The sequence below is a fragment of the Haematobia irritans genome, chromosome 5 (assembly GCF_050003625.1).
Source record: "Haematobia irritans isolate KBUSLIRL chromosome 5, ASM5000362v1, whole genome shotgun sequence".
NCBI classification, from domain to species: domain Eukaryota; kingdom Metazoa; phylum Arthropoda; class Insecta; order Diptera; family Muscidae; genus Haematobia; species Haematobia irritans.
Window position 1 is genome coordinate 9,173,451 of NC_134401.1, and position 20,048 is coordinate 9,193,498.

Consider the following 20,048-nt stretch of genomic DNA (forward strand, 5'->3'; position numbering starts at 1 on the left):
TTCTATATATAAAAAGGTTGTTAAAATTTTATTTCTATAGAGAATTTTTTCAAAAAATTTATTTCTATAGAAATTTTTTTTCAAAATTTTATTTCTATAGAAAAATTTTTTCAAAATTTTATTTCTATAGAAAATTTGTCAAAATTCTATTTCTATAGAAAATTTTGTCAAAATTTTATTTCTATAGACAATTTTGTCAAAATTTAATTTTTATAGAAAATTTTCTCAAAATTTTATTTCTATAGAAAATTTTCTCAAAAATGTATTTCTACAGAAAATTTTCTCAAAATATTATTTCTATAGAAAATTTTGTCTAAATTTTATTTCTATAGAAAATATTTTCAAAAGTTTATTTCTATAAAAAATTTATCAAAATTTTATTTCTATAGCAATTTTTCTCAACATTCTTTTTTCTATAGAAAAATTTTCTTAAAATTTTATTTCTATAGAAAAATTTTCTCAACTTTTTTTCTATAGAAAATTTCGTCAAAATTTTATTTCTATAAAAAATTTCGTCAACATTTTATTTCTATAGAAAATTTTGTCAAAATTGTATTTCTATAGAAAAGTTTTTCACAATTTTATTTCTATATATAAAAAGGTTGTTAAAATTTTATTTCCATAGAAATTTTTTTCTAAATGTTATTTCCATAGAAATTTTTTTCTAAATTTTATTTCTATAGAATAATTTTTCAAAATTTTATTTCTATAGAAAAATTTTCTCAAAATTTTATTTCTATAGACAATTTTGTCAAATTTTTTTTGTACAGAAAAATTTGTCAAAATTTTATTTGTATAGAAAATTTTCTCAAAATTTAATTTTTATAGAAAATTTTAGTTCTTTAGACAATTTTGTCGAAATTCTATTTGTATAGAAAATTTTGTCAAAATTTTATTTCTATAGATTTTTTTTTTCAAAATTTTATTTCTATAGATTTTTTTTTTCAAAATTTTATTTCTATAGAAACATTTTCTCAAAATTTTATTTCTATAGAAAATTTTCTCAAAATTTTATTTCTATAGAAAATTTTTTCAAAATTTTATTTCTATAGAAAATTTTGTCACAATTTTATTTCTATAGAAAATTTTCTCAAAATTTTATTCCTATAGAAAAGTTTCTCAAAAATTGATTTCTATAGAAAATTTTCTCAAAATTTTATTTCTAAAGAAAATGTTCTCAAAATTTTATTTCTAAAGACAATTTTCTCAAAATTTTATTTCTAAAGAAAATTTTCTCAAAATTTTATTTCTAAAGAAAATTTTCTCAATATTTTATTTCTAAAGAAAATTTTCTCAAAATTCTATTTCTATAGAAAATTTTGTCAAAATTTTATTCAATAGAAAATTTTGTTAAAATTTTATTCTATAGAAAATTTTCTCAAAATTTTATTTCTATAGAAAATTTTCTCAAAATTTTATTTCTATAGAAAATTTTCTCAAAATTTTATATCTATAGAAAATTTTTCTCAAAATTTTATTTCTATAGAAAATTTTCTCAAAATTTTATTTCTATAGCAAATTTTCTCAAAATTTTATTTCTATAGAAACATTTTCTCAAAATTTTTTTCTAAAGAAAATTTTGTCAAAATTTTATTTCTATAGAAAATTTTGTCAAAATTTTATTTGAAAAAAAAAATTCTCAAAATTTTATTTCTATAAAACAATTTTCTCAAAATTTTATTTCTATAAAAAAATTTTCTCAAAATTTTATTTCTATCGAAAATTTTCTCAAAATTTTATTTCTGAAGAAAATGTTCTCAAAATTTTATTTCTATAGAAAATTTTCTCAAAAAGTCATTTCTATAGAAAATTTTCTCAGAATATCATTTCTATAGAAAATTTTCTCAAAACTTTATTTCTATAGACAATTTTGTCAAATTTTTATTTCTATAGAAAATATTTTCAAAAGTTTATTTCTATGGAAAAATTATGAAGTGCCTCTTTGTGAAATATACTAAAACCCCACCAATCTGCCAAAAAGTCTACCATTTCTGGTAGGCTGCAACCGTGGATACAAGCAAATTTTCCTTAATATATCTTCTTAAAAAATATCTCTGGAACATTCTGAACTTCTGTTAGAATTCCTATGATAAGTTATAATGGATGCAAAAAATTCGATGCTTTAAAATACAAATTTATAAACTGTCGCCTCTAATTTGTAACAGTAGACCAAAGTTTTGACACCGGCCAAACCAGCAGCCAATGAAAAACATCAGGAGTCTGCTGGTAGATTATCTACCTGATTACACAAAAGTATCAGAGTAAATAATCTGGCTGTCCAGGAAAACAAAAAAAAATACATCTTCAAAAATTTCTCTTTAAAAGGTCTATAGGGCATTCCCGACTCCTGAATTTCTTGATAATTTGGAATAGAAGTGAGCTTCTGGAATTTAAAAAAATTGTCACGAAATTGTAAGGACTTTGTTTTTAATGTTTCCTAATAGAAGTCTTATAAAATGCAATGAATTATTTTCAAAATTCTTATAAGAATAAATAATACATTCATTCATTCAACCATTAGCAACAAGTGGTTTTCCAATTTCTATACTAAAAATCATCCCCCGAATAAGAAACCATTTTCTGTTTTAGGTAAGAATTCCTCAGGCAGAATTTATTGTTTGCCTGTTATTGTCAATAGTTCTCCTATGGATTATGGGTTCCCATTACACGAATCAAAAAACACCTATAAGATAACATAATTGGCCTAGTTTTAAATTTTCAATTTTAAAGGCATCCAAATTATTGCAAAAGAATTATTTCATAGATTTTTAAGTGAATGATTCTTTTTTCAATTTTATGAAATTTTCTGATATTCTCTGAAATCCTATTAAATTGACTTCATACATTTTATTCGTATATTTTATTTTCTCACAATAGTTAGTTTATATCCCACGATGAAAAGTGTGTTTTTTTGTATTAGAAAATTTTCTCACGATCGATTTTAATGGAAAAATTCCCACACAGAATAGTTCTCATACTGAGTGTGAGAAAAAGTTCCAATATTCCCAAGCAACAAGTGTTTTGAGTTTAGTCATATTGTGTGAATATTGTGAAAATTGTTGTCTTTACTCCTTACAGAAATGCTGAGGTCCTATTACAAATATTAAAGAAATTGCAATCGTTTCCGAAAATTTCTCACGAAGGATCACGAACTCTAACAAAATCATGAGAACTTTCTTTTCTCATGGATTTTTTCCCATGTGAAAATTGAATTTCTCTTATTAAATATAAAAAATTGTTTAAATACCAACGCGTGCCATCACTTGAAAATTACCACCACTTTCTGGTCACACACATAGGCCCTGTCATCCCTAAATATCTCAGCTTAAGAGAGTTCTCATGCACAACAAACAATTTCCCACAGAGAATGTCTATGGATTTTTTTAATATTTAGAAAATTAAAACATTTCTTAGGATTCGACTTTCTAAAATTTCTGGTCTCCGTGTAAAAAAGACGAAGCAGTTGTGGATTTCTTACAAAATTTCTCACGAAGTTTTATGGGAACTAAAAGAAATGCGTGGGAATGAAGATATCGTGGGAAATTTGAAAATTCTCTTAAGAGTCATGGCATAAAATTGCTTCACCACTTTATCCAATAAAATCGACGGCGTTCGAGGCAAATATATTTTCCAAGTATATGATTTGGTAGGAGGAAGAATTCATTTCTTTTTTTAATTCTTGAAATCTAATCGTAAGGGATTCAAACCCAATTTTTTATGCATACGGGTATAAATAAATTAAAAATTAAAGTTATAAGCTGTTCTGATGGAATTTAGGGTCGCCTAAAAGTATGCAAAGGTTTATCTAGGTTGTAGATAAACTGAGCTACCACCATGAACTGTCAATACCGATGAGTGATTTTCGATGAATTGGCGATAGAATTAATGTTGGATTAGTTTAGATCTAATTTAGAAAAAGTAAACATTTCACAATTCTATATAAAAGGTAAAAATCAGTTCTTTTAATTAATATTTTCTTATTGTGACACTTTTTGAGCCACTTGTTTAAAATGAGAGTGCCACTTTTTCAAAAATTCTTAACAGTAACGCCGCTTAGTGTCACATAATGTAGAGAAAACATTTTGGGTGACGAGGGGACATTTCTTGAGAAAAAGTGTGACACTTTTTGAGCCACATTTTTAAAATGAGTGAGCCACTTTTTAGAAATTCCCAACAGTAATGCCGCTTAGTGGCAGATAATGTAGAGAAAATATTTTGGGCAGAAAGGGAACATTTCTTGTGAAAATGAGTGGCACTTTTTGAGCCATTTTTTCATAAATGATTGTTCCAATTTTTTTTTAAATTCTCAACGGTAACGTTGCTTAGTTTAAAATGTGGGTGTCACTTTTTCGAAATTCTCAACGATAACGCTGCTTAGTGGCAAATAATGCAGAGAAAGTTTTTTGGGTGGGGAGCAGGCATATCTTGTGAAAAAAAAATGTGCCACGTTTTGAGCAACCATTTTAAAATGAGTGGGCCACCTTTTATGCCACTCTTTTGCAATTCTCAACGTAAACACTGCTTAGTGGCAAATTAAGCAATGAAAATATTTTGGACAGAGAGGGAGCATTGCCCTCGCCCTTGCGGTAAAAGTAGAGTACCTCATTATTCGATATCTAGACAAGGAGGATGACCTTCCTTCTACACACCTTTAGAGAAATAATTTAAGACCTTCAATTTATTTCGATTTTACAAGGAAGAAGTTATTTTCTTCTCATGACACTTTTTGAGCAACTTTTCTAAAAAGAATGTACCACTTTTGAGATAGTCAATGGTTACGCTACTCAGTGGCAGATAATGAAAATGAACAAGACAATGAAAATCTTTTGGGTAGAGAGGGGGCATATCTTGTTAAAATGTTTGCCACTTTTCTAAAATGAGAGTGCCATTATTTGTGCCACTTTTTAAACATTCTCAACTGCCTAGTGGTAGATAATGCAATCAGAAATAAATTGAAGTGCTTCAATTTATTTGGATTTTTCCGCAAAGGTAGAGACACTATTCCGATATTTAAACGGGGACTGGACCTTCCCCTAACACAATTTTTTAAAAGTAGAAGATCGATCATGCAGGCCCATGACTTTACAATACGAAATTAAATTATATTAAATTAAATGAATTTATGATAAGTGTTCCACTATAGATACACTTGTTTTTTTGTGAGTGGGAATTTTTAAAAATTCTCAACGGTAAAATGAAAACCCTTTCAAGAAGGGAGACCTGCTCTCCACTCCACTTTTTGATATAAAAATTTAAGTTCTTCAATTTACTAGGAATTTTCATAGAAGGTAAAGATAAAATGTTAAGCTTAAGTTAAAGTGGCAGCCCTATTAGGTTGGGTTAGGTGAAAGTGGCAGCCTGATTAAGTTCAAGGCTCACTTAGACTATTCAGTCCATTGTGATACCACATTAACTAAAAGTACCTATTACATATGGGCACTTCTAGTTTTAACCGCTGAACCTTCTCGATTATTTTCTTCTGTTGAACCAACCAGATTGTTCCAAAAACATTAGCAGACTGCTTAAGTTAACATTTTCCAGGTTCGCCAGTAATCTAAAGCTATATGCCCCTAAAATTCGCTTACTTCTTACACAAAAAGTAGGATATTCACACATTAGGTGTTTAATTGATTGCTTTTCCTCTGCATCATGACAGCTCATACAGTGGTCATTATAATTTGCGCCAATAGTTTTTACAAAATCGTCTATCAGGCAGCGACCCGTTATAGCAGATATCAGGAGTGATATCTGACGTCTTGAGAACACTAGCATATCTAGCGTGCGGTTTAAGTTTAAATGGGACCATATTTGCTTGGTATCGTTACAACCCTTGCAATTCTCTACAGTTAGCCAGAGGCACACAAACAGATTCTAGTTCCCCTGGAATATGTAAGGTAGTTCCTAGCCTTGCTAACCCATCCGCTTCGCAGTTCCACGGTATGTTCCTATGGCCAGGCACCCATATTAGGCGAATATTGTACTGCTCAGCCATATCTTTGAGAGATTTGCGGCAGTCGATGACCGTTTTCGAGTGAAGGAACACAGAGTCCAAGGATTTTATTGCAGTTCCCCGGTATGTTCCCATAGCCAGGCACCCATATTAGGTGAATAGTGTATTTCTCAGCCATCTCGTTGAGAGATTTGCGCAGGCGCTGGTCGTTTTCGAGTGAAGGAACACAGAGTCCAAGGATTTTATTGCAGGTTGACTGATATTAATGCCAACATTTGTTGGAACATTACTTCTCAGCCAATTCGCTACCTCTCTTATTACTAATATTTCAGCCTGAAAACACTAGTGATTAGGTAATCTTTTCGCTATTCGAAGTTCCAGAATATACTCGAAGTTCCAGAATATACTCCGAAACCCACTTGTCCATCTAATTTGGAGCCATGAGAGTAGAAATCTATATAACGTTTACTCCCTGAGGTCTGTGGGCATCACGCCTCACTGTTGGGAATTATTGTCCCAAACTTTTTGTCGAAAAGCGTCGGAGACCACTACGATTAAGTTTTAGTCTCACATAGACTATTCAGTCCATTGTGATAAAGATAATTTTCTGATATTTAAACGGGTTGATGGAACTTCCCATTTCACGAATTCCTAACAAAATCTTACTTCTCTGAGTTACATGAAGTTTAACAATGCCTCATGGTAGATAATGCAGTGAAAAGAAATTGAACAGAGAGGGATCACTACATTCGCCATTGAGGTGAAAATAGGGTTCCTCGTTGTCAATGAGGTCAACCTGCCCTCATCCCCACACCCAGAGAAGGAATATAGTCACCTCAAACATGTTTCAAGAGCACCATGTTACCTTTTCACAGAGACCATGTAGCATTTTTGTCGCAAAAATATTCTTTTCTAGTCAAACATAACATGCTTTCCGAAATCAGATACATAATTTCCGAGAAAAGAACATGGTTTCGACAAACATGCTACATGTTTTCCGTGAAAATAGGGTTCCTCGTTGTCAATGAGGACAACCTACCCTCATCCCCACACCCAGAGAAGGAATATGGTCACCTCAAACATGTTTCAAGAGCACCATGTCACAGAGATCATATAGCATTTTTGTCGCAAAAATATTCTTTTCTAGTCAAACATAACATGCTTTCTGAAATCAGATACATAATTTCCGAGAAAGGAACATGGTTTCGACAAACATGCTACATGTTTTCCGTGAAAATAGGGTTCTCGTTGTCTATGAGGACAACCTGCCCTCATCCCCACACCCAGAGAAGGAATATGGTCACCTCAAACATGTTTCAAGAGCACCATGTTACTTTTTCACAGAGACCATGTAGCATTTTTGTCGCAAAAATATTCTTTTCTAGTCAAACATAACATGCTTTCTGAAATCAGATACATAATTTCCGAGAAAAGAACATGGTTTCGACAAACATGCTACATGTTTTCCGTGAAAAAGTAACATTTTTCTCTTGGAACATGGTTGGGGTGATCATATTACTTTTCTGTGTGTACCTTTTGATACATAAATTTAAGTTCTTCAATTTATTAGGATAGCTTCCCTTTACAGGAAATTCAAAAAAATCTTACTTATCTGAATTTTGCCGGGAAAAGAGGTAACATATTTGTGAAATATGAATGCAGCGAAGGAACTGCATCTTTTTTGGGCATTCTAATAAAAAAATTCACTTTTCCTATTTGTTTGAAATTTTTATATCATTTAGTGGAAGATCGATCATGCACTGAAATGTATGGCAAATTAACCTATAACGACCCCATGACTTCACATTCCAAAATGAAACGAAATCATGTCCTTATATGTTTGAACTCTTTTTTTTTCTTTTTATTATTGTAGTTGTTCAACTGGGATCTTTGGTCTTTTTTTCTTCTTTTAAATATTTATTCCACAAATATTTCTACTAGGCGCTCAGAGATATTAGTATAAGGAAATTTGAGATTCCAGTTTTCTTTTTTTCTATGACTTTTTTTATGTGTAGCAACCCCCTAAAACCTATATTCTCTCGGATCAACCCCGAAACAAAAACAATAAACAAATGAGCGTAAGCTAATGAGTTTTTCAAGTGGTGGCATGTGTTGGCATTTACCAAAAAAAAGTGAATCAATCCTTTGACCATAATCGTTTTTTAAGAATGGAAAAATAAAAAAAAACCACAAACATTTTCTCACGAATTGATGTAAAAAATATTGATTCTTCGTGGGAAATTCCAAGTCCTTCGTGTGAAATTCTTCTTCACTCGTGAGAATTTGATCAGAAAATGCTTAAATTCTATTAATTTTGTAATAGAAGCCCATAAATTTTAGTGTGTAGAAACTCTTTTTCCATTTCATTTTGAGAAAATAGTTTCTCACGGTGATGAGTGAGCATAGAATACAATTTTCCTTGGGAATATTTTGATATTCTCACCAAGATGAAGATTTTTAGCACTTCATTTTGATATTAGCGACCTATTCAAGAAAAACAAAAGAAAAATGTGGGAAAATTTAGAAAATTATTTTCGTTTATGAGAAAAGCAACAAAAAAAAATCATGAGAACTTGAATCATTTGCCTCAGATTACTTTGTTATGAAAAAGAGATAAAACCATTTTGATCGAATTGCCGTTGGTTTCTCTAACGCCCCGCCCCCATCAGTTCCTAGCAAACGGAATTTATTGTAGGTGTAATTCAACACAAATGTAACAGGATTACAGAATCACCATGATTTACAGAATTCTGTAACGAATTTTTTACTAAGGCACATTACCATATGTAAATTGTAGTACTGAATGTGTGCTCCTATTAGAGGGTAGGTTTTAAGAGAGAATTTCATGAATGTTTAACATTTTCCCATACATTTAAACTAGAAATGTCCGGAGATGATCATTCCAACTATGATGACCCAAGTGTTTTTCATTACGGAAAATTTATTGGTTAATTTTTTCCCCAAATACAAATGATTCTTTCCATACCTATGGATTTTTCATATATTTTAGTACTTTTTGTGTACTATTCTGATTTGACACTATGTTTCCGTTAGCCGAAAATCCGTGAAATTTCTCGCGAAGTAACGCGAGATAGTTAACAGAATTTCAGAATTTGAAGATGGACGAAATGTAAAATAACCAAAAATATGTTAAAATAAGAAGTCAGTGTTAGTTAGCAATCTGTTAAACATCTAGCATAGTACTAACATTAATGTAACATACGTTTTTTGTCAACATTGTATGCGAATACGTCCGTAATTTGTTTTTATCCATGTATTGTGAAAAATCTATTTAATTTTCTATTTTTAAATTTCCATAAAACTTTGTCAATGTGTCATTCTGATTTGATCGTGATCTAATTGAAAACCAAATGACAAAAGATACAGTGAGATTTATAGCGGTGTAACGCGAATAGCTTAACAGGATTCCAGAAATATTAGATCAGCTGTTCTCCATGAGGTTTCATTTGGGCAACCAAAAATTATTATTGGGGTGTAAAATCCCTATTTAACATTTCTAATACATTTATTGTATTTCTTTTACAGAAAGAGATACATACCATACAGATTAAATACTCAAATTGGAATGTTCAATATATTTTAAGAGAGAGAGAATCCAAGAGATGTAAACTAATAAGAGACTGTTGACTTTGATCTAATTATGTTCCTTCTGTATAGAATCGTGTTTACATATAATTCTGCACTACTTATTTAATGTAAGTTAATTAATTTGTACTAAATTTTTAATAAAAAAAATAAACATGCCGAACGGATATAATGAAAATATAAAACATGTACGACGAAAATGTGATTAAAACAAAATGTATATATTTTGTAATTGTAGGAAAATATTTATTTTTTTTTTAATTTATATATTTTCTTAAAATGACACAAGTATATGTGGCCGTAAGTTCGGCCAGGCCGAATCTTATGTACCCTCCTCCATGGATTGCGTAGAAACATCTACAAAAGACTGTTATCCACAACCGTGCTATTTGGGTTGTGGTAATACTTGCCGATGGCAAGGTATCAAAAGACTTCTTACACCAAAACAAGTACACACGGCCGTAAGTTCGGCCAGGCCGAAGCTTTTGTACCCTCCACCATGGATTGCGTTGAAACACTGCCATCCACAATCGAATTACTTAAGTTGCGGTAACGCTTGCCGATGGCAAGGTATCTTAAAACCTGCTAACACCGTCTTCTAAATTGTATGTAAGTCCATACGTGGTATATATTAAATCAAAAAAGATCGACCATATACGTATATAATTCAGTTTGACAAAATTTTCTATGGACATAACATTTTGACAAAATTTTCTTTAGAAATAAAATTTTCATAAAATTTTCTATAGAAATAACATTTTCAAAAAAAAAATTTATAGAAATAAAATTTTGACAAAATTTTCTTTAGAAATAAAAATTTGACAAAATTTTCTACAGAAATAAAATTTTAACAAAATTCTCTACAGAAATAAAATTTTAACAAAATTTTCTATATAAATAAAATTTTGACAATTTTTTTTTTTTGGAAATAAAATTTTGACAAAATTTTCTATACAAATGGTAGATTTTAAGTAAATTATTTTTGGCTCGAGTGGCAACCATGATTATGAACCGAATAAAATTTTAACAAAATTTTCTATAGAAATAAAATTTTGAAAAAATTTTCTATAGAAATACAATTTTGGTAGATTAGTTTTGGCTCGAGTGGCAACCATGATTATGAACCGATATGGACCACTTTTTGTGTGATTGGAGATCGGCTATATATAACTATAGACCGATAGGGACCAATTTTGGTATGGTTGTTAGCGGCCATATACTAACACCACGTTCCAAATTTGAACCGGATCGGATGAATTTTGGTCCTCAAAGAGGCTCCGGAGGTCAAACCTGGAGAACGGTTTATATGGGGGCTATATATAATTATGGACCGATGTAGACCAATTTTTGCATGGTTATTAGAGACCATATGCCAACATTATGTACCAAATTTCAGCCGGATTGGATGACATTTGCTTCTCTTTGAGGCTCCGCAAGCCAAATCGGGGGATCGGTTTATATGGGGGCTATATATAATTAAGGACCGATGTGAACCAATTTTTGCATGGTTATTAGAGACCATATACCAACACCATGTACCAAATTTAAGCCGGATCGGATGAAATTTGCTTCTCTTTGAAGCTCCGCAAGCCAAATCTGGGGATCGGTTTATATGGGGGCTATATATAATTATGGACCAATGTGAGCCAATTTTTGCATGGTCATTAAAGACCATATACCAAATTTCAGCCGGATCGGATGAAATTTGCTTCTTTTTGAGGCTCCGAAAGCCCAATTTGGGGATCGGTTTATATGGGGGCTATATATAATTAGTGACCGATGTGGACCAATTTTTGCCTGGTTGTTAGAGACTATATACCAACACCATGTACCAAATTTCAGCAAGCTCGGATGAAATTTACGTCTCTTTTAGGCTTCGCAAGCCAAATCTGGGGATCGGTTTATATGGGGGGCTATATATAATTATGGACCGATGTGGGCCAATTTTTGCATGGTTGTTAGAGACCATATACGAACACCATGTACCAAATTTCAGCCGGATCGGATGAAATATGCTTCTGTTAGAAGCTCCACATGCCAAATCTGAGGGTCCATTTATATGGGGGCTATACGTAAAAGTGGACCGATATGGCCCATTTGCAATAACATCCGACCTACATCAATAACAACTACTTGTGCCAAGTTTCAAGTCGATAGCTTGTTTCGTCCGGAAGTTAGCGTGATTTCAACAGACGGACGGACATGCTTAGATCGACTCAGAATTTCACCACGACCCAGAATAAATATACTTTATGGGGTCTTAAAGCAATATTTCGATGTGTTACAAACGGAATGACAAAGTTAATATACCGCCCATCCTATGGTGGAGGGTATAAAAAGAGTGAACTGTTTTATAGGAAGAATGAATTACCTCGCACGAAAATTGAACTAAATTTTACTCCACATTTCGAGATTTCCACAAAGCGTTGTTAAAACCAGGAAAATTTAATGCCCTGTTGTACTTTTTAACTGCAGTTCACGAAATTACATCCTCCCATAGAAGAAAAAAGAACTAAAAGTAAAGAAGAAAATCATTGGCGCCAAATCATCACCATTTTAACCATACAGTAGTTCATTCTTACTATTTTTGGGAATCGTACGAAAATCTTCGTTTGGTTTAGTTCCTATTGAACTTATGTGTACGGTCATTGAACTTTATACCCACGTTTAGTTCATAAAATTTTTGAGACATCCTTAAAAAAAAGTTAGATTTCATTAAGCTATAGAAAATTTTGAAAAAAAAAAAAAAAATGTAACTACTAGCGAATATTTTTTTTCCAATAAAAATAAGTTAAATTTAACGTTAGTTTAACTACGGAAATTTTTTTCTGTGTAGGCTCTACACATTACACTAAAAATCCACATTTCTCGTGATTTCAATTCTCTTTTTTTATAAGGCAAATGACAGTTGAGACCTAGTTAATGTGGATTTTGGATGGCTCATGTGAATTCCCTCTCCCTTTATTTTCTATCTGTAAAAATTCAACAGATATGAACACATTTTATATTTAGTACTCCAGCTTCTCTCTCATTCTCATTGAGACCTAGTTAATGTGGATTTTGGATGGCTCATGCAGTGTTGCCAGGTGATTTTTGATTCTTCCCTCCAAATCTTAAGAAAAAAATTGGTCTAAGCTTTTTTCAATAACCCCCAAAAAATTTCAGAATATAAAAGTACAAAAAGTGGTCCCAAAATTACGTGAAAAAATCACGTGGTGATAAACTTTAAAAATTAAATTTAACACAAATATATATCCTGAAAGAAGAGTTCTTTCCTGAGAAACGAAATTTAAAAAAAAACTAAGTTTTCTTTTGATGCTAATTTTTTTTTTTTCGTTTGAAGTAAATAAAAAATAAAATTTGCTATTTAAGAATATACTTTAAAACAAAAGAGATTTTCGTTTGTTTAAAATTTCATCCCTGAGGAAATTATTTTTTCTATGGATGTAATAATACAATATGTATATCAATTTAAAAAGCGGGCTTACTCTTAAAAAGCTTTCAGCTGCTAAGTTAAAATACGATTGTTTTTAATTTTGTCAAATATTAAAAATGCCCTTTCATCAGAAGAGTTTAAAAAGATAACGAAAATAATGCTATTGGATACTTGTTTGTATTTAGGATCTTCTTGTTGACTTTCCGCATCTTTTTTTATACCCTTCACCACTACTGTGGTACAGGGTATAATAAGTTTGTGCATTTGTATGTAACGCCAAGAAGGAAAAGTCTGAGACCCATCGTTTAGTATACCGATCGTCATAGAATTAAATTCTGAGTCGCTAAATCGACTCCGTCTGTCTGTCTGTCTGTCCGTCTGTCTGTCTGTCTGTCCGTCTGTCTGTCTGTCTGTCCGTCTGTCTGTCTGTCTGTTGATGTATTTTTGTGTGCAAAGTACAGCTCGCAGTTTTAGTCCGATTGTCCTAAAACTTGGTATAGGGTCCTGTTTCGGCTCAAAGACGATCCCTATTGATTTTGGAAAAAATCGGTTCAGATTTAGATATAGCTGCCATATATATTTTTCACCGATCTGGTCATAATTGGCGTGTATATCAACCGATCTTCCTCAAATTCCGTACATCCGAATATTTTATGAGTTTCGAAAAACTTGCAAAATATCATACAAATCGGTTCAGATTTAGATATAGCTCCCATATATAGCTTTCGCCCGATTTACACTCCTTTGCCCACAGAGGCCAATTTTTTGCTCCGATTTAGTTGAAATTTTGCACAGGGAGTAGAATTAGCATTATAGTTATGCGTGTCATATTTGGTGGAAATCGGTTCAGATTTAGATATAGCTCCCATATATAGCTTTCGCCCGATTTACACTCATATGACCACAGAGGCCAATCTTTTACTCCGATTTAATTGAAATTTTGCACAGAGAGTAGAATTAGCATAGTAGCTATGCGTGCCAAATTTGGTTGAAATCGGTTCAGATTTAGATATATCTTCCATATATAGCTTTCGCCCGATTTACACTCATATGACCACAGTGGCCAATCTTTTACTCCGATATAAATGAAATTTTGCACAGAGAGTAGAATTAGCATTGTAGCTATGCGTGCCAAATTTGGTTGAAATCGGTTCAGATTTAGATATAGCTTCCATATATAGTTTTCGCCCGATATGGACTTATATGGCCCCAGAAGCCAGAGTTTTGGCCCAATTTGGTTGAAATTTTGCACTAGGAGTACAATTAGTAATATAGTCATATGTGCCAAATTTGATTGAAATCGGTTCAGATTTAGATATAGCTCCCATATATATGTTTTTCTGATTTCGACAAAAATGATCAAAATACCAACTGCTTAGTCGAAAAGTTGTAAAAATGACTCTAATTTTCCTAAACTTCTAATACATATATATCGAGCGATAAACCATAAATAAACTTTTTCGAAGTTTCCTTAAAATTGCTTCAGATTTAAATGTTTCCCATATTTTTTTACTAACATTGTGTTCCACCCTAGTGCATTAGCCGACTTAAATTTTGAGTCTATAGATTTTGTAGAAGTCTATCAAATTCTGTCCAGATCGAGTGATATTTAAATGTATGTATTTGGGACAAACCTTTATATATAGCCCCCAACACATTTAACGGATGTGATATGGTATCGAAAATTTAGATCTACAAAGTGGTGCAGGGTATAATATAGTCGGCCCCGCCCGACTTTAGACTTTCCTCACTTGTTTTTCTCATAACTCATGCTAGAATTGTTCCGAATTTGCTTGAGAATTGCTCCACTTTATAAGGTCTGAAATATTTGTTTACCCCCAAAAATCCCCCCAAATAAATTTTACCCCTAAAAATCCCCCTAAACGTGAAAAAACCCCCTAAATTTGGGGGGAAACCCCCTAACCAGGCACCACTGGGCTCATGTGAATTCCCTCTCCCTCTATTTTCTATCTGTAAAAATTCAACAGATATGAACACATTTTATATTGAGTACTCCAGCTTCTCTCTCATTCTCTCTCCCATCTTGTGGATCTCTATCAACTTTTCTCTCTTACTCTCCCTTTATCTCCCTCTTGAATGAAATTTGGATATTTACAATAGATTTTCATTAACACAGCATTAAAGTAAATCCATTTTTTATGAATTCTGAAATCCTGTTACATTATACGCGATGCGCGGCTATAAATCGCATGTATTTCGCATATGTTTTAGAAATTTTTTGAAGGAAAATTGTAAGGATGTATTCTGTAGATTTTGCAACAAGCATGGTATGCTGTATCCCGTATCCCAGAGAAAGAAAATCAAGATCAACAAATCGCAGAATGTGAATGTTGTATATGGTTGGTCACTTTGTTAGGTGACATATTCTGGTACGAATGTCTCCTGTCAACATTTCACATGTAATCCGTCAAAATTTATTGGATTTATCGCGGTATAACGCGAATAAGGTAATAGGAAGTCAGAAATACGAAGACAGGAAAATAAAAACTCTCTTCAATGTAATGTCTTCTCCCAAAATCCCAAATGTTATCAACTCATTGCTTTGAAGTAAAACAGAAAAACACTAACATTAATGTTAGACCTAATGTTAGTATCTATTGTTAGAATAAAGAGGGTTGATCTCTAAAGTAGCAAACGATATTGTATGTTTTCTATTCGTTTTGTATATTTGAGATTTTGTACCTAATGATATTTAATACAAAAACATGTTTTTCCTGCAGTAAGGAGGTAGTAGATGGTATATTTTGATTCTAAATACACAAAAATAGCCTTTGTGAGTAATGAGTTTCTAACATAGCAATATCTACTTGATGACATATCGATCACTTTTTTTTGTCGAATCGTAACTAACTAAATCTGTCACAATTCGTTAAAATTATCGCGATAGACGCGAAAAATGTAATAGGATTTCAGAAATGATAGCCGGGTTATCTAACAAATAATTTTTTTTAAGTCTTTCAAAATAAATTGAATGGAAAATGGTGGTGGAATATTAGAACAAACAAACAAACTTGCTGTATATCATTTTAATTAAGATTTCCAGATATGTAATGTTAACAGAGCTACATTACTGTTAGCAACACTGTCTCTCTTCTAATTTCTATTTTACGATCAGACTATCTCTTTCTCTTTCTTAAAGGGAAAACCATTAGATAATGTTGGAAATAGGGTAACAGGTTGGCTGATAAGTCCCCGGTCTGACACATAGATGGCGTCGCTGTTATTAAATGCATATTATTTTTATATAGTACCAACCATCAAATGATTCGTGTCAAAATTTGACGTCTGTAAGTCAATTAGTTTGTAAGATAAAGCGTCTTTTGTGAAGCAACTTTTGTTATTGTGAAAAAAATGGAAAAAAAGAAATTTCATGTTTTGATAAAATACTGTTTTCTGAAGGGAAAAAATACGGTGGAAGCAAAAAATTGGCTTGATAATGAGTTTCCGGACTCTGCCCCAGGGAAATCAACAATAATTGATTGGTATGCAAAATTCAAGCGTGGTGAAATGAGCACGGAGGACGGTGAACGCAGTGGACGCCAGAAAGAGGTGGTTACCGAAGAAAACATAAAAAAAAAATTCACAAAATGATTTTGAATGAACGTAAAATGAAGTTGATGGAGATAGCAGAGGCCTTAAAGACAGCAAAGGAACGTGTCGGTCATATCATTCATCAATATTTGGATATGCGGAAGCTCTGTGCAAAATGGGTGCCGCGCGAGCTCACATTTGACCAAAAACAACAACATGTTGATGATTCTGAGCGGTGTTTGCTGCTGTCAACTCGTTATACACCCCGAGTTTTTCCGTCGATATGTTACAATGGATGAAACATGGCTCCATCACTACACTCCTGAGTCCAATCGACAGTCGGCTGAGTGGACAACGACCGGTGAACCGTCTCCGAAGCGTGGAAAGACTCAAAAGTCCGCTGGCAAAGTAATGACCTCTGTTTTTTGGGATGTGCATGGAATAATTTTTATCGATTATCTTGAGAAGGGAAAAACCATCAGCAGTGACAGTGATTATATGGCGTTATTGGAGCGTTTGAAGGTCGAAATCGCGGCAAAACGGCCCCATATGAAGAAGAAAAAGGTCTTGTTCCACACGCACAGAAAAACCATGTTTGGACATGGTTGCCGCATCCATTTAATGCTTATCTAGAGCATGTAATTGCCGCGAAAACCATGTATTTGGTCTTTGTAAAAATAGTTTTCGAGCGGAGAAAAATGTATGGTGGCAATAAGCATTTGAATGGTTCTCAAATACCACAAACATGTTCTATCATTAAAATGATAGAATTTGAGACCATTACATGGTCGGGAAAATCATGTACCTGACCATTCAATTTTTTTTACTTTTTTACAGGGAAAAAACTATTTTTATAGGTTAAGTATAAATATGTCTAGAAGCATTACATGGCCATAAAGACCATTTACATTTTTTTCGTGACCATTTAATTTTTTAACTTTTTTGCAGCGAAAAGAATTTTATAAAAACATTGAGCAGATACACACGATTTTCATTTTACGCGTCAGTCGTGTGTTGATTGTTTCTTGGAATGGACGGAGAATACGGATTTACTGTGTTTTGTGTTAATTTATTTATTCAGAAGTGGCACGTGGTTTTATGTGAACACAAAAAAGTAATTGAAAAAATGTACCTGTTTTTTGTTCTGCATTTTGATATATGGTATAATTTATTTTTATTTGCAGTTACATGATGTCTGCGTTGGTACATTTGATGGTCACGAAGTAAATATGGAATGATTACTTATTGTTGAAATTGAACCAAAATAGAGTGTGTAAAAATATGTGGTGTTTGCTTGCACGACAGTATAAATACAAATAAACAATGAATTAGTTTATAAATAAATAAAAACAAACAAATAAATTTAATTTTGTGTTTTCTTTTCTCAAGTGGCGTCCTTTTTTCGACGATGAAAAAAGTATTTTCATAAAGATCAATACATGTTAGGTTGTGACCATGTTCTTTTAACTAGGAGAAAAACATTTTTAATGAATACCATAACATTTTAAATAGTGACCATTGTCTTTTCATGGAAACAAATTTCTTTTTATCAATATAATAACATTTTAGATGAGGACAATTATATTTTTCTTAGAACCATGTTCACTGAGCCAACATGGTTGCAGTTTAAAATGTTACATGGTCTCCGCAAAAATAGCTCCTATCATATTATTTTGCTCTTCGAATATGATTGTGACAATCATGTTTCTTCTCTGCGTGCACCAAGACAACGCACCGTACAACAAGTCATTGAGAACGATGGCAAAAATTCATGAATTGGGCTTTGAATTGCTTCCCCACCCACCGTACTCTCCAGATCTGGCCCTCAGCGACTTTTTCTTGTTCTCAAACCTCAAAAGGATGCTCGCAGGGAAAAAATTTGGCTGTAATGAAGAGGTGATCGCCGAAACTGAGGCCTATTTTGAGGCAAAACCGAAGGAGTACTACCAAAATGGCATCAAAAAATTGGAAGGTCGTTATAATCTTGAAGGGAACTATGTTGAATAATAAAAACGAATTTTGAACAAGAAAAATGTGTTTTTCTTTGTTACACCGGGGACTTATCAGCCAACCACAAAAATAGGACAGCATTTATCCAATGATTTTAGTTAGAAGAACAAAGAAATAGACAATTAAATTCTTATGGGAAAAATATTTTCAAAAGTTCATAATAGATAGATATGTCGATTATATTTGAAGTATATAGAATCTTATGTTGAATACTGTATGAAATAAAATGTTAAGCAAATTTTCTATAGAAATAAAATTTTGACAAAATTGTCTATAGAAATAAAATTTTAAAAAAATGTTCTACAGAAATAAAATGTTGACAAAATTCTCTATAGAAATAAAATTTTGACAAAATTCTCTATTGAAATGAAATTTTGAAAACATTTGCTATAGAAACAAAATCTTGACAAAATTTTCTATAGAAATCAATTTTTGACAAAATTTTTTATAGAAATAAAATTTTGACAAAATATTCTATAGAAATAAAAATTTGACTAAATTTTCTATAGAAATATAATTTTGACAACATTTTCTATAGAAATATAGTTTTGACAAAATTTTCTATAGAAATAAAATTTTGACAAAATTTTCTATAGAAATAAAATTTTGACAAAATTTTTTGACAAAATTTTCTATAGAAATAAAATTTTGACAAAATTTTCTATAGAAATAAGATTTTGCCAAAATTTTCTATAGAAATAAAATTTTGACAAAATTTTCTATAGAACAAAAAATTTTGACAAAATTTTCTATAGAAATCAAATTTTGACAAAATTTTCTATAGAAATCAAATTTTGAAAAAATTTTCTGTAGAAATAAAATTTTAACAAAATTTTGACCAAATTTTCTATAGAAATAAAATTTTGACAAAATTTTCTATAGAAATAAAATTTTGACAAAATTTTCTATAGAAATAAAATTTTGACAAAATTTTCTATAGAAATAAAATTTTGACAAAATTTTCTATAGAAATAAAATTTTGACAAAATTTTCTATAGAAATCAAATTTTGACAAAATTTTCTATAGAAATCAAATTTTGACAAAATTTTCTATTGAAATAAAATTTTGACAAAATTTTCCATAAAAATACAACTGAGGCCTATCTTGAGGCAAAACCGAAGGAGTACTACCAAAATGGCATCAAAAAATTGGAAGGTCGTTATAATCTTGAAGGGAACTATGTTGAATAATAAAAACGAATTTTGAACAAAAAAAAAATGTGTTTTTCTTTGTTAGACCGGGGACTTATCAGCCAACCACAAAAATAGGACAGCATTTATCCAATGATTTTAGTTAGAGGAACAAAGAAATAGACAATTAAATTCTTATGGGAAAAATATTTTCAAAAGTTCATAATAGATAGATATGTCGATTATATTTGAAGTACATAGAATCTTATGTTGAATACTGTATGAAATAAAATGTTAAGCAAATTTTCTATAGAAATAAAATTTTGACAAAATTCTCTATTGAAATAAAATTTTGACAAAATT

General features: G+C 31.4%; 1 long non-coding RNA gene across 1 annotated transcript; it reads left to right on the forward strand.

Moving 5' to 3' along the window:
• Nucleotides 1-17,481: 17,481 nt before the first annotated feature.
• Nucleotides 17,482-17,906, forward strand: LOC142241759 (uncharacterized). The gene is made up of 2 exons (XR_012723800.1): nucleotides 17,482-17,658; nucleotides 17,729-17,906. It is a non-coding gene; the product is annotated as an uncharacterized LOC142241759 (long non-coding RNA).
• The last annotated feature ends 2,142 nt before the right edge of the window (nucleotides 17,907-20,048 follow it).